A 25,774-nucleotide genomic window follows, 5' to 3' on the forward strand; every position below is an offset into this window, starting at 1 on the left:
TTTTCTAGAAAAAGTCTAGGTGGGAAGATGAGGTTATACAGAGTAACTTCAGAATTTATACTCTTGGCATTGCTAACCCAAGTATTACCACATGGTCAGGGTCTAGATTTTGAATTATTGTATAAGGTGATGATGTTGTATCTAATTTGTTTTTTAATCTACATAAACCAGTTGGTTTCTTACAGATATTGTTATAGAATATATCCATTAATTTTTTTTTACATTTGTGATACTTCAGTGATTTAAACTCTTTTGATATACCAAGGTTATAGACATCTAAAATATCCTAAAAATTTTCACTTAGATAAAAATTACAGAAAATCAGGAAAGAAGAACCAGAACAAAAATATAACTGAATAAATAACTAAAACCAAAAATGTTCTTCTTTTTCTTACTAGTTTCTAAAACTAGAACCTCACAATTCATTTTGGAGTTTACAGTGACTGGAAATATTTCACATTTAGCAAATATGAAGAGAATATTAAAGTTTTCAAGCACAATTTAGATAGTAGAACATTTTGATTAAAAGAGGCCCTTAACTACCATCATTTTACATTTGATAATTCAACACAGAGATGTAGAGATGTTCTTAAAGTTGTCCCTATTTCACTGATAAAAGAGTCTCAGCAATCTTACATTACTGGATACAAACAACCAACTTTGTAAGGAAAAGAACCTGGTTGCTAACCTGCTAGACTCATCTGATTCAGGCTAGAATGCCAGACATCAGCCCTGTGGTTCTTACAGACAGTATTTGTATTCGAGCAGCATAAATGAATGTCATTATGTTGCTTTTCCTAGCATTTACAATTTTTATTTTTGGAGGTTTATTCATTTAGAATTAATATAATTAATTATCTCAAAGTTTAATTTTGAATGTTTATACCCATATTTCCTCAGAGAACTTTAATGTTCTCAAAGCAAATATCATCTACTGGAATGTCAATTATCATTATTATTGGAAACATTTGCATGTTTTAAGTCACAGGCTAAGGTTAATCTACCAGAATTTACTTTACCTTTCAAATAAAATGAAAACCACCTTTTAAAATTAATAAAAATCCCTCAAATAAATAGTAAAATATTTTAAATAATTTTTCTCTTTTTTTGTTGAAAAACAAAATAGAATTATATAAGAAATTAAAAGTAAAGCTCACACATATTGTTCTTTCAAAGGCCTTATAGTTTGCCTGTATGAAATCATATATTTAGGGTATCATTAGATTTTCATTTGTCTTATTATTTTGTCTTTCACTTAGTAGTTTAAATCTCTTTTGCAGACAATGTGAAAGGTGAATCCTGTTTTTAAATTTTTTTTTAGATGTTGATGGACCTTTATTTTATTCATTTACTTATATGTGGTGCTGAGAATTAAAGCCAGTGCCTTACACATGCTCGACAAGTGCTCTACCGCTGAGCCACAACCCTAACCCAACAAAAAGTGATTCCTTCGTGAGATTCCTTTAAGATCAACTGCGGCTTATAAGATCTGTTTGAATTACAAAAATTATAGGGAAGGGAACCTACAATCTAGAAGATGCCTCATCTAAAAAGTTTTGAAAAGGAAGCTCTCCCTGACCTGGCTGAGGTTATCTGTATTATTCACAGAAAATACAGGTCTAAGGGAAACCCTAGTAATTTCTTTACCTTTCACACATGAAAGAGGACAAATCTAATAATGTGATCTGTTCTGCCACAAATAGGGAAGGATGATGTAAAAGTAGGCTGAGGCATTGATTGAATCCAACTATTAAAGCCACAACAAGGAGAGAGCCTCTGTTTGGTCCATTGTTGCTTATCTGCATCACGAAGGCTCCTTATTACAAAGGTGCACCCCTGAGCCTTAACTCAGACCTGGCATTGGGCCCCACCTGGGAACCTAAGACAGACATACAGACACACGCACGCACACACGTTATTAATGTACAGCTCAGAACTAATCTGATGTAAACACTTTATTTTGCAAATGATCAAATTGAGCCCATAGTAGTTTAATAATTTAATCAAAGTTATCTGTACCCTTCAAATCCAAATTTTTTATGTCCCATACTAGTTATTATCATCTTAATTCAACACATAGGACACATGAAAATGGTCTGATCATTTACACTAACCTTTTGAGAAGGTCACCTTAGTTGAAAGGCTGCTGTGAATTCTTATTCTTTTCCTGGAGAAGTTACAGAAGTTGATTTTTTTTTTTTTTAAACCAAAAGGAAGCAAAACAAATCCTTCAAAATTGGAAAACCAATTAATTGCCTGAGAAGTGCAATTGACAAAAGTTCATTCACTTATGAGTATTGTTCCTTATCTGATTACAGACAACTTTGAAGGTAGGAACAAAACTCGTTCCATACTTAATGAATTTGTGTATCTTTTATTTATTCTCTTGACTACTACTCAGGAATTTTTTAACAAGGGCATCTAGGTATTTAGTCATCTCAATAAGTATCCTACATGAGAACTTTAGTTAGGTTTGATAATTCACTTTGCATTAAATATTTTGCATAATCAAAATAATATTGCATACTTAAATTTTAAATTGAATAAAGAAGTTCTGTTTTGCATTGTTTTTATTTCTTTTTTTTGAGGAATATTTAACCTATTATGAGAGATGAAATACAAAAGAACACTAACATTGAAATAGTTGCAACCATAACTATCCTTATAAAATTGTCTTTTTAAAAAAATTAGCAATAAAATTTACTTAGGTAAGAACTTTTTGAATGTTAATAAATGAAAAATTTCCCTTGTCGTCCCATACCAATGACCCATAAGATTTTCCTTTATCAACATTCAATCTTCAGAACTCAGAATCACTTAGACTTTTAACTCTCTTGACTCTTATCAGTTTCCAAGTTTGATGGGTTTGGGTCTTCCTCATATACCATTCACAGTTTTCCATTGGTGGCAACATCATCCTAGTTAAGACCTTTACTGCTTACTCTTTTTTTTAAATTAATTTTAAAATTTATTCTAATTAGTTATACATGACAGTAGAATGCATTTATACATTTGGATAAATCATACATAAATGGAGTGTAATTTCTCATTTTTCTGATCATACTTAATGTAGGATTATCTGCTTACTCTTAAGCCTGCTTACCAATCTGCTAGCACTAATTTCCCTGACACTAGAGTAGTATGCATGCCCAAAATAATAGTTTCAATATTTCCCCCTGCTCAAAAATCTTCTAACTTACCATTATGTAGAAGATGACACCTGAACTTGGAATCCTGTATTCAAGATCTTCCAAATTCCCACCCTGGTTTGCATTGCTAATCTATCACTATTACTTTCTGTGAACAATAAACTGAACTCAGAAGGGTATTTTTCTGTGCTTCAATGCTGTGAATAGGCACAAGAGAAATAGTTCCTGTCTTGGGAGATGTACCGTCTAGTTTGTGAAGCAAACTAGCTGTTTGTACGGCACCTAAAAACCAGTCACCAGTTTATAAATATTTTGAAAACACTTGTGTTATGAGACTAGTAATTTAGCCCTTCTTTCTAGTAATACAGTTTAATTTTGACTGATTTTGTACTGTATAAAAAGTGAGTCAAACAGGTTCTTGCTATACATAATTTACCAATTATTTTGCTCAAGTGATATATTAATGAGAATAAGTTAGTAGAACTTCATAGAATGAAATAATTCCTAACTGACATCTTTTGTTCAACAGTCTTTTTTTGCGACTTAGTCATGTTGTTGCATAAAATTGTAGATTATTCTTTCTCATCATAGTTTAGTTCTATTGTTTGCTCATTCTATCCATCCTATTTGATTTGGGCACATTTAGGTAGTTTCTGCTTTGGTGCTATTATGAATTGTGTTGCTATGAACATTTTACTGCATATCATTGGGTGAACATGTGTAGCTTTTTCTCCTGGATGTATACTTAGGAGTAGAAAGTCTACACCATGGTGTATGTTTATGTTGAGCCTTACTGAACACTACCAGTTTTTCAAAATAGTTGTATTTTCTTTAGTATTGAAAGAAATTAAAGAGACCACTTCTAGAAAGGTGGTGCGGGAGACGTATTATAACATTAATGCATTAGGTAGTTAACATTAGAAAAAAGAGAGAATGTGTGCCATAAAGATCTGACAGAACGGGGAACACTGTTTCCCTGGAGAATGGTGCTGGTGGTCCTGATGTAGGCAGCTCATGTGGAAATGAATGTGTTTCAAGATGGAGGAGCTGAGCCTTATTTTATTTAGAGTAAGTAGTATATGATGCAGAGCTTTTCGAACTTTTTTTTTTTTTTTTCATTTAAAAACATCTGCCTTAGGTTTCAAGTGCTTTTAAATTAGCTTAGTTTTGAATAGGTACTAATAAAACTACTGTGTGTGACCATTGATAATAAAATCCTTGTTTCATGTCGGCATGTGGATGAGTGTTTTTATTATTCAAAAGAGAACACGGGCTTTGTTCATTTTCACAAAATACTCCTTCTTCAAGGTAGTTTAGGCCTGTCTCTGTCTCCCTGGTAAGCCACTGAACTGTCTCAAATTTCAATTCTTTTTACCTGCCTAGATAATTTTCCATAATTCACATCTGTATGTATTGGTAGCTGACTCTATTGGAGAGCATAAATAAAAATGAGCTTCATTTGCCAGTAAAGACGTACAAGCCCAGACAATGGCCTAGAGCCAATTAGGAGAATCTATAAACGGATGCTGTGTTCTATGTGGCCACAGCCAGGGACTTTATGAAGAATTGAGCTCATTTTTTTTTTTTCCCCCAGCAGGCAGTATTCTCTAGGTTCCTGTGTGGTTTCCCCTGATAGCAAAAAGAACAGAACTCACATTGTGAGCCCTGCTAAGGGCAGACTGAGAAGACACACAGAGCACACTTTAATTGGGTTCAAACTCTAGAATGCAAAAAAAATAAAATGACCTGTAAAAGTTAGATTTTACGTTACTAGAATTTACAAGTATTTCATAAATATAAGCATACAGTTTAGATGTAGAAATCAATAATTTATTGTTATCATGACATTTGAAAGTAAGTCTTTAAAAGTATTTACTTTGCTCGTCATTTTTTTTTTTTCTTCACAATGATAGCCAGAGGGTCCCATTTATTGCTTTTAAGAGTAGTGCCATTTGGAACACTAAGTATCAAGTCTTATTTCCCCAAAGCACCTTATAAACATACAAATTATTTGCTGCTAATCTTTGTAGATTCTTATTGCTTTAAAAAAAAAGTAACTGCTATGAAACAATAAATTACAACTAAATCCTATATTGTGATATTCATGCAATCAGGCATGAATTGCAGTATGGGTAAAAATGATAGCATTTCTGTACTAAGAATACTGCTGAATTTAATAAGACTTATTCATTTTTATCACAGGTACTGACCTCAATAGCTTCTTCCAGTTTACTTGCCATTTTTAACTGAGTAAATTATTGCCAAGATCATCATATGCCAAGTCCAATGATCACTTTTCTGTCCTTATTTTATTTGACTTGATGGTAGCAGGTCATAATATTGACCATGGGCTCTAGCATTTCTCTACTATCCATATTTACTGGTCTTTGTTGTCCTGTTTTGCTGTCTTCTCTTGCCCTGTTGATTTTTACATGTTGATCTGAAAGCCTCTCTATAACTTTCCCCAGATGATTTTGTGCTATGACTTTCAATATCATCTATGTGCTGATGAATCTCCAATGTTTATCTCTAATCCTGACTTCTTCAATGAACTCTGAAATTGTGTAATTAACCACCTTATCGATATTTCCACCAGGATGTCTAAAAATCTCAGACTTCTCAAGATCAAAAACAGAGTCTATTTTCGTTTTCCAAACTCATATTACTCTGTGCCTCATTTCTCATACCCAATACCTAGGAGTCCTCCTGGATTTCTCACCCACCCCAACTCTAAAAGGCACATGTGCATATATATTACAAGAAGTGAAAATTCACTTAGGTGCACCTGCAGACGTTATCCCCAATTTGTATGGATCTTTCCATTTTCACAGCTAATGAATGAATCAAGCCACCATCAGTTGCAATTTGGCTGCATAACCTCTGAACCTTCTCTAAAATCATATTTTTTTTTTCTCTGTCTGTATCATCTTATCTCCAGGCTCACTCTTTTATTTGCTCTGCCCCAATTTTACTGACCTTCTTTCCATTTCTTATGTACTCCAAATTTTTCTTGCTTATGGTTTTCACATGTCCTTTTTTCTATTTATAGAACTGTCCTCAGAAATTATATGACTAGCTTGTTCTGGCTATTTTAACCTTATCTCAAAAGCCAATTTTTTAGTGAGGATTTTCTGCCACCTCTCACCTTTCCCAATTACTCTAACATTTATTTCTTCTAGTTTTATCATCTTCAATTCTTGATTACTCAGAAATTATCTTATTCTTACATATTTCACCTCTGTCTCCACTCATATAATGCACTCTGCTTGAGAAGAGATTAAGAGAGACGAGGAAAACTGAAGTATATTTTTTGCTCTCACACTGCCAACATACTTCAGGCATCAGACATGTTGCGGGTGGGAGGGTTCCTGATAAGTCGACCAAGCAATTCTTCAATGGACACCACCAGCTGGGTGTCCCCTAATTTTACTCAGTGTTTACACTATTTACCTGGAGAGTGTGTCAAATCCCATAGATTGAGAACTGAGGTCCACAATTGCTCCCAATTCAGATGCTAGTCAAAAGCATGGTTGTGATCTGTGCTTCTAGTTGACCATATATCCACTGGGTTCCCATGACCCTGTTCTTAGGTTTGATTAATGGAGTCATTCACAAAACTCAGGGAAACACTTTACTTATGTTAGTTAACCTGGTTTTTTATAAAAGGTATTGCAAAGGATAGAGATGAACTTCCAGATGGATATGGACAGGAAGAAGTGGTACAGGGTTTCTATGCCCTCTCTGGGTGAGCCACTTGCTATGAGCCTCTGTGTGGTCATCCTGAAGCTCCCTTAATCTTTGTTTAGGGGTGGATTTCTCACCCACCCCAACATAGGATTGACTGGTTGATACATATTGATTACATAGGCATGACTGGTTAAATAATGGACCATTAGTGGTCAATTTACCCTTACTTAATCAGTTTGGCAATCAATTTAGACTCTATCTAATTATACTTTTGTGATTTCCAGTGACCAAACACTATCTTGAAGCAGTCTAGGGACTGCCAGTCCTAGTCATTCTTTAGCATACAAAAGACATTCTTATTACCCACTCCCGAAGAGTTTAAAGAGTTTTTGTTAGAGTATGAGGATGAAGATGAATTATGCATGTGTGTATACTTACATATGTATGTAATTATGAATGAGAGTACCATAGCAGGAATCACATCCATGTTGTTCACAGTTAAAATTATAGCACATGAACTGTCCTAGGATGTAGGCATCCAGTTTTCCCGAATGAATGAATAAACTATGGATGCACTGAAAGTATTCAAGGAAAAATTGCTTGTAGAAAATTACATAAAGTGGGCAATACTGATTCACTAATTTATTGACATCTTCTCACCCTTCCCTATAGTCCGTCACTTGTGTGCAATTAGTTTACATACACAGGAGAATTATGACATGTAACCTTTTGAAAAGGTCATAATAAATTGTGAATGTATGCACTTAAACTTTTTTCAGTTAACTTGATGCAATTTTAAAACATGTATTCCCTCTAGGTATTCATCTCCCCAATTGGAAGATACCTCACCAGTACTGACTTTGGGAGTTCTGGTTCTTGCTAGTCCACATACTGTCCCTACTCCTGGCTCATCTGTCTATTTTAGCTTGGTATGCCCCTGGAAACATGGTTATTCCTAACCTATTTGAGGTTATTAGCTATCTGAGGCCTATGTATCATCTTACCAAACAGTTGACCCTTTGTGCTTCTGGTCTCAGTATTCTTGTTTAGGCCTTAGGTGCAGTCTGTTTTCCTTTGTTGGATCATGACATATTCCATTTTCAGGGACAGGCTCAAATATATATTAGTGTTTTAAAAGCAGTTACCTTTATGCTCAGAATTCTGAAATTTTAGAAATGGTAAGCTTTTGGATTGTTACCTTCCTCTGCATCTAATATTTAAAATATGTTGGAATGAGCCATGGTATAATAGTAATAGTCTTTAAATATTTAAGATATATAAAATACCACAGTTAATATTTTTGTATCCCTGTTTCTTTCTCTTTCTCTCTCTCTCTCCCTCTCTCTTGGATTGAATTATAGTGATGACAATATAATACCACACTGCAATGGTATTTTTCTTTGTTTACTTAAATGACCCTTTTATATGTTGAATACAAACCAGTACTCAATAAATGTTCTTTCTCCTCCCCATTCAGTCCCTCATTTCACTCCTGCCTTCATTATTTATATGTGAAAACATGTAATTAGGTGGCAGACCCATACTTTGAGACTCCATCTTCCTTCTGGTTCTGCTCTGTAGCAAATTCTGCTCTATAAACAGATTGTATCTGTGATGAACACCCTGGCCACATAATCATCCCCTTCACAATGTGTATGAGGTATTGTGAGGATGGGAGGGTGCGAAGATTTCCACAAGTGTTGGTCATGTTATTCACAGAGGGGAGAGTCAATTTGTCATGTCCCAGACACATATGAAGTAAATTTGAAGATAAAAGGATTTAAATTCACCTCCATGATGGTATCTGTCCCTGTTTGATCCTTTAACACTAAGTCTGTCATTTTGGGGGCTTATTCAAGGATCAAGCAATAAATAACCAATTGCTGAAAGTTTTCTGTGGATCCAACACAATTTTCATTGCGTTTTAGTACCCATAATTCATTATTTGTCTTCTAGAAGCATAGAGAACTGTTTGGCAAGCTTTGTTGCCATTCAGAAAAAAAGTCTTTGGTGCTCTGGTTTGACAGGACTTTTTATTTGTCCTGAATCTAGTTTGATGGGAAAAAGTTAATGCAGGAAAAGTACTGCTGTGTGAATCAGATAGGTCTTAATATTGCCTCTGCCACTAAGTATTAAAATTTGCTACATTATCTGCTATTTGAATTTTAAAGCCTTTATTTTACTGTAGTTGGGTAATAGTAGATACTGTTACTTTTTATTATTTTTCCTTGGAAAATATTCGTATCCATTCAACACTCCTAGATCTGTACTGGGGACCTAAGGCTGTAGGTAGATAATTCTGTGTCCTTACTCTAGCCAGTTTGGAGTAGATTTTAAATCATCTCTAGTTGGAATGACAACTAAAATATATTTGGCAACACTGAACTTAATGACAGCTGTTTGTTTGGTCTATTATGTGAAGCATCTTCAGAGATCTTAATATGTAAATAGTTAAAGTGACATACTCTAAGGAGACCCTGGAATTTTTTCAGACTTAGGTTTCCAAGGTGCTAGTTTATATTGATTATTGACTGATATTGTTACTTTGTCTAATGGCATTGAGTGACTGAAGGTTGAAAGTACAGTTATTTGCCTTTCTATAGCTTAAAATACATGCTTAGTAACCCTGATCAGGTAGAGATTCAATCAAATTATTCTATTACTACATAAAATGTATAATGTGTAAATGCTAACTCTGTAAATTAAGCATTTATCTATAATTCAGTTAGAAAGACAGACTTTGAAGTCTAGATAGAGGTATAAGTTAGACTGATGAACACTTACTTATACTATTATTTTTATAATGATGATAGGTAGTTTTCATAGTGCAGTATTTTGTAGGAAAGAAGAATGAGAACGAGTATTTAATATCTGAAGAACTACATTACCAAGATTGCTAATTATCTTAATGCACAATGTACATTATTCCCTCTTTTTTTTTTTTCCCAAAATGAACACTTTGACCAAATTGGAGTATGCCCTTTGCTGTTTGTTGTAGTTTCATTTGGATTAGATTTGGCTGCCTGGTCATTAAAGCATCTATAGGATAACTGCATCTTGTGGGTGTCTTACCTACTGTGAAGATGGAATCTCTTCAGAAGCAGGATATATCTGTGCATTTCTGCAGGAACATATTCATTCTTAAGATTTTCCCTATTTCAGCTCAATCACTGAAATAGAGGTGATGTTGAAACTATGCCAGTAGTACTTGTGAATTTTACTATTCATTTTCTCTTTAATAAAGATATGAAGAATTACTCTGAAACCTACCATGTTTAGTAATTTTTTAGGTATTGAGAAAAAAGTATCTCATGGCAGAATTTAAAGGGAAATTTATATTTGTGGTAAGATAAAAGGCACATTTTTACTTAACTTTAAAACTTTTTTTATAGTTCTAAAATTCACGTTAGTACTCACACATGAACAGATGAACAATAGCTTCTTAGTTTTTTTCTTTTGTGCATGCACTTAAATTATAAATATTAGACTATCACTTAACTACCACAAAGACCAGAATTTATCCAACCTTGATGTAAAGTAAGTGTTCAAAATGTTTTCCTATACAAATATTGAATTCCTACCTGTACGCATATTTCCTTCCCATTTTTTTACCCAGAAAATGTAAAATATAAAATAAAAGGAAACATTTCCAGAATGGAGTGAACTAGAGTCTCTAGGACCTGTCTCCTGGCCCAGTGATGCTTTCAAAACCCTGATTTTTCACATCCGAACTGACTCAGGACAAGTGCCATCTTTTATGTGAGACTTGTTTTATCCACTCAGCCTTCTCTTTCCCCATGTATGCAGAATGCACATTAACGTAATATGACATTTTTTTTTCTCTAATGCTTTGTAATATATAATTCAGTGCATCATTTTATCAGCATATAACCCTTTCTATGTCATCCCACTCTTTGATCTTCACAAGTCACTTAACCTATAATTGATAAGAGCTTGTACTTCCACAGTACTTATCAAACGTCCTTCTCTGCCGGTTAGAAATATCAATGCATTTAATAATCACTACAACCTTGTAAAAGAGATATACTTACTCTTCTTTTACAGATTTAATCACGTGGAGGTTGAGTCATTTGTCCAGTGTCACACAGTTGCTGAGTGGTGGAGGGACTTGAACCTAGTCAGCTGATCCATACTACTTATTCTTACTTATGAACTTTACTGCTTCTCTATACTTAGTTTTCTCATTATTTAAATGAGTTGATTGGCATTGATGACACCTAATATTCTTCCAAGTGCTAATTATTTGTTGATAGGGGTAAATGTATATATGGAAATGTCATGCCTGCTTTATTAGAAAATGTTTTTAATTGACCTATAGGTATGATGATTTTCCATTTAATCCATTTTAGGATTATTAACTTTGAAAGTTATGTATTATTGTCATATGTGTAATCCACAACACAATTCTAGACATCATGGTGCTCAGTATCCATTTGGTTTGTTGATTCAATGGCTGATTAATTGACTTGAGAGAAATAGGCATGGTAGTTGGTTTTGATCTGCCTGACAGGCAGCACTTGGAAAACTAGAGTCTTAAACTACACCAGGATCATCCTTGATTATGACTGAAAATGAAGAATAGTGTACTCTTAAAGCATCTAGAAAACAATCGAAATTGTTTTCTACTTCCCAGGGTCACCTGGGTAAAGGGTGGAGAGGGGGAATGAGAGTTCAAGACCAGGGTAGGTGGGAGGTTTTGTACCATACATTATTGTGACTTGATTTTTGAGCTTTGAGAGAATATATCCTTAATTAAAATACCGAATAAATAATTTTAAACAGTGTCTGTGGTCATAGAATAGTTCCTTAGCAGCCAATCTGGGGTCAAAGTTGTCCTTTACTTGGTCAAAAGGAGGCCACCCTCCCCTGAACATCAAGTCGGTCAGGTGAGTTCAATTAATTGGAACCACTTAAGCAGTAAGATTGTGGAGACCTGCACAGGAATGGTGGAAGAAAGTAAAGTAAGAGATAAACTAATGGGGAAAGAGACTAAAGATAGGCTAAAGATAGACATGATTGAAAAGCGATTCTGTACCAACTTAATAGAATGTGTAGCCAGTTCAGTAGGGATCCAGAGAAATCAAGGTGGGTCAGTGCAATTTTCTGGACCACTGAATGGTTCTCTGGGAGACAGAACCATACCCAGAGCTAAGTGGGTACAAAGCATGGAATGTAACAGATATAGGAATGAAAGAGGATAAATCCTAGTTAATCAATCTTGCTGATGAGAACACCTTAGTGTTTGAGTTCACTCTGTTTAAAAAGGGAGACTTCAGTAACCTTGTAGGACAAACCATCTGAGACCAGCATGTACAGGTGGAAAACATGATTAACAAGTGATTAGAGTGCTGCTGGTGCCTTGAGGGATTAATTCAGGATGGTAAAATGGAAATGGCAAACACAGGGGTTGTCACAAGTGAAGTCTGCCTCGTTTAGTATCAACCCACAAGTATTGATGAGATAAGCAATTATAACCATTATTCTATGGTTGAATGAGCAATAAGGATTGTTTTTTAAGTAAACATAGAGATAATTCAAGGAATTAGTCATTGCCTTCAAAGTCACTAAAACTTCTTTTTTGTTGTTGTTATGATTATAAAAATACATAACAAAATCTAGCCTTGTAAGAAAATGTTTAAGTGTGTAGAATGTTATTATCAGTGTATGCATAATGTTGTACTGAAGATGTCTAGGATGTTTTCATTTTGCATGAGTAAATCTCTTTACCCATCGAATAGCATCTCTGAATTTCTCCAACCACACAATCCCTGGCAACAATCATTCTGCTTTTACTATTATGCACTTTACTATTTTAGATAATTTATGTAAGTATAATCATGCAATAGTTATTTTCCTATGACTGGTTTATTCGTCTAACATGGTTCATCCATGTTATATTATATAACAAGATTTGTTTATTTTGTTAAACTGAATAATAGTCCATTGTGTGTATATACCACATTTTCTTTATCCATGTCAGTGAACACAAGTTGTTTCAACCCCTTGCCATTGTGAATGATGTTAAAATGAATGCAGAAGTGCAATTTCACTTCAAAGTCTCGTTTCAAGTTCTTTTGGAGAATATTTACAGGTAGGATTGCTGGATCATATGATAACTTTTTTTTAATTCTTTGAGCAATATCCCTATTCTTTTCTATTGTGTTGCATAACTTTTCATTCATACCAAAAAGATACAAGGGCCACAGTTTCCCCATATCCTTGGCAATATTTTCAGTTTGTTTGTTTGGTAATGGATGTTGTATACCAAATATGAGGTGATGTTTTATTATGGTTTTGATTTGCATGTTTCTGATGATCACTGCTGTTGAGCATCTCTTCACATACTTGTTACCCATTTGTAAATCTTTGGAGAAACATCTATTGAAGTCCTTTGTTCATTGGGTTATTTCCTCTTCTTTTATTTTAACCATTGAGCTCCATGAATTCCATATATATTGTGAAGATACATAGTTTGCACATATTTTCTCTCAACCTATAGACTGATCTTTTACTTTGGTTTTCTTTGTTTTGCAGAAGCCTTTTAGTTTGATGTAGTCCTTTTCTATCTTTGCTTTTTTTTTTTTTAAAGAAATTTCTTTTTTTATATCTGTTTTATTTTTTTATTTTTATGTGGTGCTGAGGATCAAACCCAGTGCCCCATATGTGCTAGGCAAGCGCTCTACAACTGTGCTACAACCCCAGCCCTCTATTTTTGCTTTTTATTGCTTGCACTTTTGTGTCATATTCAAAAAATCATTACTAAGACCAATTTTCTGAAGCTTTTCCTCTGTTTTCTTCAAGGAGTTTTATAGTTTCAGGGTTTTGCCCGTAATCTATTTTGAGTTGATTTTTTGTGTATGGTATAACATAAGGGTCCGATTTCTTTTATTTCTGTGTGTGTGTGTGTGTGTGTGTGTATGTATGAACCCATTTTTCCCACCACCATTTGTTGAACAGACTGTCTTCGTCTCATTGGGTAATATTGGCACCCTTCTTGAAGCTCTTTCGATCTTATAAGTCTGGGTTTATTTTTGGCCTCCCTAGTCTGTTGTATTGGTCTATATGTCATAATTTATGCCTGTATCATACTGTTTTGAATACTGTATATTTGTACTATATTTTGAAATCGGGAAGTATGTGACTTCTAGGTTTCTTCTTCTTTATTAAGCTTGTTGGGTCTTTTGTGGTTCCATATGAATTTTAGGATTTTTTTCTGATCAAAAAAAACATTAAGATTTTGTAGATATTGCATTAAATCTGTAGAATGCTTAGGATAGTTTGGCTACCTTAACAATTTTAAGTCTTCTAATCCATGAATGTGAGAATGTATTTCTGTTTCTTTGTGTCATCTTTGATTTCTTTTAGCAATGTTTGTTATTTTCAGCTTACATACTTTTTGCCTCCTTGGTTAAGTTTATTCTTAAGTATGGATGCTCTTTTAATCTAGATTGTTTTCTTAATTACCTTTTCAGATTGTTCATTTTTATATATGGAAACATAGTTTCTATATGTTGGTTTGTACCCTGCAAGTTTTCTGAATTTATTAATTAGCTTTAACTTCCTTTCTTTTGTTTTTCTTTCCTTTTTTTTCCCAAAGGAGTGCTTTATTCCTTTATTGCTTACTTTAGAAAATTCTCAATGCTGTAAGAATTATTTCAAGTACAATTATTTAAAGTTTTCTAGATTAGAAGTTTCAACTTCATTCAAATATTTTCTTTCTTTCTTTCTTTCTTTCTTTCTTTTTTTTGGTGTGAATTCTTTAGAGGTTTTTCATAAGATCGTGTCATCTACAAACATAGAAAACTTTTACTTGTTCCTTTGTCTTGTTACCTTTTTATTTACTTTTCTTAATTACTTTAGCTAGCACTTCCACTACTATATTAAACAGAAGTGACAAGAGTGGTCATCCTTGCTTATTCCTAACAGAAGGAAATCTTTCAGTTTTTTACCTTTAAGTATGATATTAGCTGTGGGCTTTTTCATTTAAGGCTTTTATTATGTTGAGGTAATTTCCCTTTATTTCTACTTTGTTGAGAATTATTATTATGAAGTGGTGTGAACTTTGTCACATGCTTTTTGGCATCTATCAAGATAATTATAGAATTTTTATCTTTTGTTCTATGAATGTGGTAGATCACATTGATTTTTTAGTATTTTAATCCATCCTTCCATTCTAGTGATAAATCCTGTTTGGCATGCTGCATGGTTCTTTTAATGTGCTGATAAATTTGATTTGCTCATAATTTGTTGAAAATTTTTGCATCTATGTTCTTTAGGGATATTTTCCAGGCTTTCTTTTCTTACATTGGTTTTTTCTGCCTTCCATATCAGTAGAGTACTAATAATCTCATAAAACAGGTTTGTAAGCATTTCCTTCTCTTCGATTTTTTGGAGTAATTCGAGAAGGATTGGAATTAATTCATTAAATGATTGGTAGCATTCTTCAGTTAAGCCTTCTGGTCCTGGGCATTTTTTTATTGAGAGGTTTCAAATTACTGATTGTACCTCTTTACTAGTTGTAGTCTTGGAAGATTCTAGTTCAGATTTAGTTTTCCTTGGTCTTCTGTTTCTAAGAATTTATCCATTTTTTTTCTAGGTTATCTAATATGTTGTCATGTAGTTGGTAGTTGTTCATAGTAATCTCTCGTAATCTTCTGAAAGTCACTCATATTCTAACTAGGAAATATTTATTCTTGTATATCTCCTTTTAAGATAGCTTTGCTCTGAGTTTTCTCTCTCTCTCCCTTCCCTCTCTTCCTTCCTCTCCCTCCCTCCCCACCTCTCCTCCCCCATTTCTTTTCTTCATTGAGAAATGAAGTTTACATAATCATGGAAATACAGTCATATGGGGAGAGATGGCGACTTACTTATGAACCTCTTTCTTAACACAATTTGTGTTCTCTGGGAATTTTATATAATTCATACAGCCTGAGAGCCCTCATAATTTTAAAGGTAAACACTGTAAGAGTAATTTAACAATAATGTCAAAGCAACCTACAATGCTTTCATCTCAAAGTACCTAAATTCTTCCTGGTTTATCTGTGTTTTAATACCTTGAAGAGAGGACTTTGTAGTCATTAACCTATGTAATCTCTGCTTTCAGTAGTGTAAACCTCAAATATCCCATAGATTAAAGACTCTGCAAAAGTCCTGCTTGGTTAGGCTTTGTGTCCAGTACAGCAGTGACCAACTTGTGACCCAAAGGATCAATTACCTTAAGGCCAGATTCTTCTCCTGTTTTTGTGGCAGTAACTGTACCACTGTATGATACAGTTTCTCCTTGCAGCCTTGGTTCTTCTGTCTCTCTGAAGATACACTCTTCTCATCCCATGAATCAAATAATCAGTGAGCTTTGAAGGATTGTTAGTCAATAAAGAATGAGGCACGATAATTCCAGATAAGGAGCATCTGCTTTTTAACCATGCAAAGTTTGCTTTCCCCTCAAGTTATATATCTTCCCAGTGTTTAGTTTCCTGCTCAGACAACCATGTAGGGTATCACCAAGATTTCTATTAACTATTTGTTTTCACATTGCTTTTTCATGAAGGATAAAGCCAGGGAAATATTCCTGTTTTCTAAATATAACACTCTCATTTAATTCTGTGTGGTCAGGCACTAAGAGAACACCAATATGTAAACTAAGTTATAGTATTCAGTGGAAACTCTTTATTAAATTCAATAAGATTTGTCATCATATCCCCAGAGCATTCAGGGGCATACTAGATGCTGACAATGGTACCTGTAACATTTTCTAATATGACTTTACCTTATTATAACAGAAATTTATTACTTTTAACCTTGAGAGAAAACCACAGGATTCTGGTTCTTAGAAAACAAAAGAGCTGTGGTATTTCAAAACTAATGCGAAAGAATAATACCAATATGTTTTTTGGTCCTATTAATTACATTTCAGATCTTACTTGATGTACGTTTACAAATTGACTTATACTCAAGTGTGGTGGAAAAGGACATGCCAACATACCAGGAATAAGAAAGTTTATTTACATGGGATTCTCAACTGAGAGAGATTTTAGTGTATTCCTGGATAATCTTACCTATGATTTAATCTCCTTGAAGTTGGGTTCTGAGGATCCTTTCAGATGTAACGTTCTATGATTCTGTGTAAAAGTATTGATTGTTTGGGTAAAATTGCATGAAAATAGTGCGTTGCTTTGAAGCAGAGTTAAGCCAGTTTTAAAGGATGTATTTCAATGAATTTCTGCTCTCAGAAATACACACACACACACAGTTTTTTAATAGCTGTGCCATTTATTTTATCCATACTCTAGAATTTACTAAGGGATCACACAATTTTAAGTTACTTGACAACATGTCTACTGAAATGGAAATATGAGTACAAATGTGTTTAATTTCTAATAATATACAAATAGAAAGAGGCTAAATATTGTGAATTCTTATATTGTAAAGAGAGTTATAAGATGGAGGTGACCCAATGGCTCAAATACAATTTTCACATAATGTTTCTCTGTTATATATAAAGTACAGGCCCTGTAAAATTTTTAATTGTCTCAATCCCTTCATCCTGATCAAATAGCAAGTTTAAAAAAACAGACCATTCTAATGGCAGCTAGAAAAGGTGCAGCATCAACAGTTCTCATATAATTACCACCACATCTGTTGTCACACTGCCTGATGCACCTGCACCCAGGGACTAGTGTCTGTCTTCATTTGTGTGTACCACACACATGCTCACCCAGAGTGCACCTGCTTCAATGATGAGAAGCTTTCAAAATGTAACTTGCTCATCATAAGAAAAAAAAAAAACAAAACAAGAGCTCACTGAGGGTCAAGTGGGACTACTGCAACACAGTCAGGGTAAATAGCCTTAACTTGACTATGAAACAGAGGTGTGAAAATAAAGAATCTCTTACTTCATCTTCTGATTGCAACATCATTCTCAGAATTCTGATCCATAAACCTTTTGATTCTGTGACATTATACTAAGAATTCTTCTACTTGTAGCTGTTGATTCTATGACAGCATCACAAAGTGCATCAACATAGTCTTTTTAGAGTTTTGTTTCTTCTGTAACTTTCTCTTCCTATGAGGTAAATAATCAAGTCTAAGAAACTCTCCCAATACAAATGCTGGGTAAGTGAGAAAGACAAAAAATTTGTGTGATTCTTCATCTTAAAAAAACAATAAATTTAAGAAAATAACAATATAACGAAGGACGAATGATCTCGCTGATAAGCGGATGAGGACATAGAATGGGGGGTGGGAGGGGTTAGTGTTAGGGTTAGGGTTAGGTTTAGGGTTAGGGTTAAGGAGGGTGGTAAGAATGGAGGAAGAAAGGACTGTATAGAGGGAAAAGAGGGTTGGGAGTGATGGGGGGGAAGGGATAAAATAACAGAGTGCATCAAAAAACATTACCCTATGTAAATTTATGATTACACAAATGGTATGCCTTGACTCCATGTACAAATAGAGAAACAACATGTATCCCATTTGTTTACAATAAAAAAAAGAACAAATAAAAAGAAAATAGACCATTGCTTATTTTTTTAATTCCTGAAATAATTTTGCACAAATTTTATAATTCAACTGAAACTGTAAGAACTATACTAAATTAACATGAAAAGACAAATTGTTTCCATGATTGTTATCACACTCTGCCTTCTTTCCAGCAACTGTCATGCAAATAGCTGGATTTTGTTTCTTCTAAGAATTTGGTAACTCTTTAGCTTGGTAGGATCTAATGACACACTGACTGTAATGATTTTGAATCGTGTGAGGTGCCTCCAGGTGTTGACTTGGGATGCATTAAAAAAAAAAAAAAAACAATATGACAAAACACTTAAATATCTAAAAATTTTATTTTTTGGAGCTCCAATGATTGTTAATCTTCAAATGAAATCCTCAAACTTTCAACTAGTAGAACTTTCAACAAGTAGAACTTTCAGTTGGTATAAGAAAATTGTCCAAATTTCAGGCAATTTTTTTTTTTTTTTTTTGTCTGATAAGGATGTTGATTTAGATGGAAGACAGGCAGATAGGAACGAAGGGGTTTGCAGATTTCTTACAGTGTGATACACCAACAGAAATTATTCCCCACTCCTAGAGTTGGTCTTTTGTGGTCTTCTAGGAGGTAATGCTCAAATTCTGTTTGCCTTGTTCATATGTAAACTGTAGAATTAAAAGGCTGAGTCTTCGCTTATGAATTCACTTCTCACTAGCTTCCCAGAGTTTAGGGAATGAAAGGGGAAGGGAGTGAAGACGTTAGATGCTTTTTAACCTTAGTTATGCTTATAGTTTTACAATTCTATTGATTAAACATTGAGCTGGAAGCTTGGTCATATATTATCATTGATAAAGTACATGGCTGCTGCATTTTGCATGCAGTTGCCATAGTTACCCTACCACGAAATGAATGACACAAATTAAATTTCCAGGATTCGTTGCCCTCCATCTTTTCTGTGAGAACAAGCAGTCTATCTTTTAAAGAAAACCAGGCTATGATCTTCTTTTTAATCTTTCTAGAACCAACTAAGCTTAATAAAAAATAGATTAATGTAATAAAAAATGTATTGTTTAAATCTTAAAAATAAAATAACAAACACAGAAAAGAATAATTAGTACTTCAGTGATGAAAAGCATCATACTTATTATCATGGTAGCTTATTTGTTGGAGATGAGGAATCAGAGAGAGAAGATAGAAATGTGAACCTTGAACTTTTAATTAAAGTCAGTTCCAGGACAACGATTTTGCATATCCAAGTTCATATCTTCAAACTACAACAAGTGCGTCACGACTTTAGCATATTTAGCTGATTTTATTGATCTAGATTTAGTAATGAGTCTTTAAAACTTTTCTGTAATATGAGTATAAAAATATTGTTATGAGAAGGGTGATAATCAAATAAAGTGCATGAAAATGCACTTTAAACAAAGTGCTAGTTTAAGCCATGTGGACCTGCTCATAATCGAGCAATTTTTACTTATAAGAAGGTACTTTCATATGCTTCAATCTAATGTAAAATGCTATGCAAATGTAACATATTGCTAATAATACAAAGGATAATTGAAACTGATTGAAAAAGAGTGCAATGAAGATAGTATAGAACTAAAGATATGAAACTATGGGGCATATTTTGCCATGTACCTCCATTTTTGTTGCTAAAAATCTAGAAACCCATGACAAGGAAGTTGTAAAATGTTTAATGAAAATATGTGGGGCATACTTTACTAAATATCAAATTATGCATATTTAATTTTTTAATCTTATATTTTTCTATTAAAAAGTATATGTTATGACAGCAACTTTGAAACTATAAAATAATTAACAGTAATAAAATAAAAATTTTCTCAGGACTTAATATTTTGTAGGTTTATTTCCTTCTGAGAGTTAACATTTCTCTTGTTTTTTATGTTTTATTTCTTTTTCCTTCCTTCCTTAATAGCTTCATTATATATATGTGTGAAATATATATTGTACATAGTAGTATAATAGCTTATATATTATCCAGATGAGATTTTTTATATTAGTATAGTACATGTACATTTTATATATACAGTTAAATGACATTAAGTAAATATGTGTGTATATAGAGGTGTATATAGACTTATAATAGCTGTATACATATATATATCCACAATGTGAATTAGAATCACTTTATTTTTTGTTCTTTTTAATTATACATGACAGTAGAATCCATTTTGACATAATTATAAAAGTTTGGAATATATCTTTTTCTTCTTCAAGCCCCAGTACCTCTCCTTCCCTTTTCCTTCCCCCACCTCCTGCTCCCTTTACTCTGTTGATCTTTCTGCCATTTATCCATAGATTTTCTTTAAACTAATTTCTTGTGGATGTACAGGGTGGTGAGATTCAATGTGGTATATTCTTACAGGTACATAAAAAAGTTATGTTAGGTTCATTCCACTGTCTTTCCTTTTTTAATCCCCCCTCCCTTCCCTTCATTCCTCTTTGTTTGTTCCACTGAACTCCTTTATTTTATGCACCCCCCCCCACATACACCTTATTGTGGGTCAACTTTCATGTATCAAAGTAAACATTCAATCTTTGGATTTTTGTGATTGGTTTATTTCACATAGCATGATAAACCCCAAATCCATCCATTTACTGACAAATGTTATAAAGTCATTCTTTATGGCTGAGTAATACTCCATTGTATATATATATACCACATTTTCTTTATTCATTAATCTTTGAAGTGCACTGGACTGGATCCATAACTTGGCTAGTGGGAATTGTACTGCTATAAACATTGATGTGACTATGTCACTGTAGTATGCTGATTTAAGTCCTTTGGATATGTACCAAGAAGTGGGATAACTGGGTCAAATGTTGGTTCCATTCCAGATTTTCTGAGGAATCTCCATACTGCTTTCCAGAGTGGTTGCACCAATATGCAGTGCCACCAGTGAAGTATGAGTGTACCTTTTGCCCCACATCCTCACCAACAATTACTGTTACTTGCATTTTTGATAATTTCCATTCTGACTGGAGTGAGATGAAATCTCAGTGTAGTTTTAATTTGCATTTGTCTAATTTCTAGAAACGGTGAACATTTTTTTCATATATTTGTTGTCCATTTCTATTTCTTCTTTTGAGAAACATCTGTTTAGTTCCGTCACCCATTTATTGACTTTTTTTTTTTTTTTGGTGTTTTTTCAGTTCTTTGAATATCCTGGATATTAATGCCCTGAGGAGCAATGGCAAAGGTTTTTTCCCATTCTTTAGGCTCTCTCTTAATGCATTTGATTGTTTCCTTTGCTGTGAAGAAACTTTTTAATTCGATGTCATCCTGTTTATTGATTTTTGGTTTTACCTCTTGCACTTTAGGAGTCCTGTTAAGAAAGTCAGTTCCTGAGCCGATATGTTGGAATGTTGGGCCTACATTATCTTCTAACAGGTGCAGGGTTTCTGGTCTAAATTCTAGGTTTTTGATTCACTTTGAGTTGAATTTTGTGCAGGGTGAGAAATAGGGGGTTAGTTTCATTTTGCTACATATGGATTTCCAGATTTCCCAGCATCATTTGTTGAAGAGGCTATCTTTTCTCCAGTGTATTTTTTGACACCTTTGTCAAGTATGAGTTAACTGTATTTATGTAGAATACTCTCTGTTTTCTATTCCACTTTTTTGTCTTCATGCTTGTTTTTGGTGCCAGTACCATGCTGTCTTTTTACCACAGCACTGTTATATAATTTAAGGTCTGATATTGTTATGCCTTCTGCTTTGCTTTTCTTGCTAAGGATTTCTTTGGCTAGTCTGGGCCTCTTATTTTTTCATATGAATTTTCATGACTGCTTTTTCTATTTCTATGAAAAACGCCATTGGAATTTTGATGGAAATTGCATTGAATCTGTATACAGCTTTTGGCAGTATGACCATTTTGATGATATTATTTTGCCTATCAAAGAACATGGGAGATCTTTCCATCTTCTGTGGTCTTCCTCAATTTCTTTCTTTAGTGTTTTCATTGTAGAGATCCTTCACCTCTTTTGTTTGAGTTGCAAGTGTTTTTTTTTTTTTGACGCTATTGTGGATGAGATAGTTTTCCTTATTTCTTTTTCAGCAGTAGAATCATTTTATTTACACACACGCACCCCTCATTGTTTGTAATGAGCACATTGGTTCCTGTTTACCAGATTGGATATTGACTCATAATGAACAAAATTTCTTGAGGCTAAAATCAAAGTTTTCCTATGCCCATGTATGTTGCTCCTCCTTAATTTTTGGGTGTGTGTTGCCCTAATGCTGTGGCTTCTATACTTTCTGAGAAAATTGTTTGGTCTGATTTGGAAATCATGTGTATAGATATGTGTGTATATATGTATATGTGAATATATATGTATACACATATATCTGTGTAATTAAATATTAAATTGAGAATGATTTTGAGATTCACCTACTGCTAACTGTAAGTCATTTTGTTGTTTATATATTTTCTTGTTTAAAAAATGACAGGTTCAGCAAGTGGCTTGGTCTTTTAGATGGTTTCATGTAACAGTGATTTAAATATATGCTATATAAAATCTTATGTTTAAGTAAAATAAAAATATGTGGTCCAGTTCTTGAAGTATTACTTCCTTCTTTGTCTGAAATCTCATATGCACCTGTAAGGTAGGACTCCTACCATCTGGATAAAGTGAAAGAGCTGTCTAGTTATGTCCAATTCCTTCTACTGTCTTTCCTATTCCCATTCTTCTCCCTTCCCTTTATTCCCCTTTGTCTAATCTGCTGAACTTGGACATAACTTTCCTATATTCATACATGAATATACCACGAGTGAAATACAAATCATGTACGACCATAAGAATGGGATCCTAATTAGAATAAATTATACTTTATGCATGTATAATATGTCAAAATACACTCTATTCTCAAGCATATCTAAAAAGAACAAATTATAAAAAGGGCTGGGGTGTGGTTCAGCAGTAGAGGGCTTGCTTAGCATGTGTGAGGCACTGCATTCAATCCTCAGCACCACATAAAAATAAGTAAAATAAAGGTATTGTGTCCATCTACAACTAAAAAGTTTTTAATAAAAAATAAAAACCATCTAGTCCAGTCATGAGATACATATCTTCACATATTGAAATTTCTTGATGATTTCTGAATATATTTTTCATTTCTCTCCAAATATCACATACTAAGAAGCTAGTTTTATACTTTAGCTTGATATTATTAATAGGTTATTAAAGTGATAATAAAATATGTTCTTTTTGAATTTGATGAAATGCTGTTTATTCCAGTAGAAAGTAGATTATTAATGGGACATGGTTATCTTTCATATTTTACTTTCTGAAGGTCTCTAATAGATTTTTACCTTTTGTTGGAGTCACATAAAAGTTTATACAAAGACAGTCAAGGTACTACAAGCCCTTTGTGAGGTCAGATAATAAATCTTTGTATGACTTTTTGTTATTCTTTTGAAAGTATAGCAACGCATTTGCAACTCATCTAACAAAATATTCAAATGTAACTTAGATCACTGACTATACCTGTATCCACTTTGAAGAAGATGGTCAGCACTATTTTCATAAATAGGAGATAGAGAAACCAAGAGAATCAGCCTAAATTGTGATTTAAAAATGTAATGTAAACATATTCAGTCATAAAGAGAAACCTGCATCTTTATTCTTCATATGAGGCACCATCTATTGTGTATTCAGTAAACGGCCAAGTGTTAGAGTGGTATAAACATGTTTGCCTCTCTTGGTCACAGGGACTAATGGAATTATTTAGAAAGGACAAAAGAATACTTAAGTATATGAGTAACAGAAAGGCAAGTTAGCAAGAGCCAATCTCCAGAACTTCTTAGAAATTATTACCTCAAGTCAGTGTTTTCTCTGTTTTCAAGGAAGCCATCAGTTACTTTTTCAGTTCTTTGAGAAGAGGTTATACATTATTGAAGGGATGAAGAAAGCAAATGTCCCATATTACTTTCACAGCAGGCCAGATATAACTTTTTAAATGTGATCACTATCCATGGCAAACCCCCTCTGCCTGCCCCATTATCTTCTTAGTATTTCTGACCCTCTTACCATGGTACGTACTTCTTTATTAATGCTTTCAAGGTCAGAAGTAAACATTTTTTTGCAATATAGTTTACTTATTATGCTGATTAATATCTGTGTTTTGTCAAGCAAGGTAAAATTGTTTTTAGAGTGTGTTCAGGAAATTGAATATAAGTATGGAGCATAGCCAGAAATTTCTGCTAATAATGCTACTTAGGATGCTTGTTTTTTTTGTAAGATGAATTTCTGGGTGCAAAATGTTTATTGGAGAGATTGTTTTTGGAGTATCAGGTGTTGGCTCTTTAAAAGACACTAAATCTCAGTAATAAACATCTTCTGGCTCACTCTAAGTTTCAAAGCACCACAAATAATACTTTATTACAAAATTTTCCCTCTTATCTGTACGTATTATATGTGAAACTGTTGTATTTTGAGGGATTCTTGAAGCCAGTCCTACAAAGGTTTTGAAAAATTAAATGATTCGATGCTATCTAGACTGCATTGTGTATTCAACCAACAGCATTACCATATACAGAAGTGCTTAATAGTTGGACCTCATATTCTTTGTACTGATTCTTTGATTAGGCCAACAACTGATCTCAAAAGATTGATTTAGAGTGCTTTGGAGCTAAATTCATCAATGGCAGAAGGTAGAATGGAGCAGTGAAATGATATCAAGTGTATATTCCTCTCTGTCAGTGTGTGTCGCCTTTATTTATTCAAGCATGCATATATTGAAGAGGAATGCACCAGTGTTCAGTGAAGAAATTGTGTTGACTGAGATGAAAGCCTGTTCAAATGAATAGACTCAACCATGTCTTTTTTGTTTAGGAAATTGACAAATATGTTTTGCTGTTTTCACTGTTGAAGGAACAAAATTTAGTGAATTATTTTTCCTTCAGAGTCATTTAGATTCATATCACAAGGGGTGGTGACCTCCAACCATGGCCATCTGACAGTCATTTGGCAATGAATGTGAATCTTGCCAGTGAAATTGATCAGGTTCTCTTAGGTGTGAATATCTCAATAAGCTGTCATCCTTTCCTTTGATGCATGGGTGTTCAAACTGATTAGCCACAGAAGTAACTTGGTTCTTCAAAGTTAAAAATAAAATTCTTCTTATGTTTTCTGGAGACTGAAGTTGTAGAGAAAAATTAAATTTTATCTTAGAAATTTTAGTAACTTTAAGGACATTAAACCTTTTTATATAATTAGAAGGAGAGACTTTTGAATTAAAAGATAAAAGCAATTGACACGATACACTTATTTTCTAGAGTGAAATATGAACCATGTTTGGTTACTTCCCTTCCCATGGAAAGGCCTTACCCACCTTTACTCATTCATATGCACCAAATCCTTAATGGATGCTATTAATTCCTAAGGAAGAAGGTTAAGTAATGATTTAGAAGTA

At 33.6% G+C, this 25,774-nt stretch overlaps 1 protein-coding gene across 34 annotated transcripts in view; it reads left to right on the forward strand.

The window, feature by feature from the left end:
- Nrxn1 (neurexin 1) overlaps positions 1–25,774 on the forward strand; it is a 1,060,789-nt gene that overhangs the window by 196,453 nt on the left and 838,562 nt on the right. The window lies entirely within an intron of this gene.

This window comes from Sciurus carolinensis, chromosome 13 (genome assembly GCF_902686445.1).
Source record: "Sciurus carolinensis chromosome 13, mSciCar1.2, whole genome shotgun sequence".
NCBI classification, from domain to species: Eukaryota; Metazoa; Chordata; class Mammalia; order Rodentia; family Sciuridae; genus Sciurus; species Sciurus carolinensis.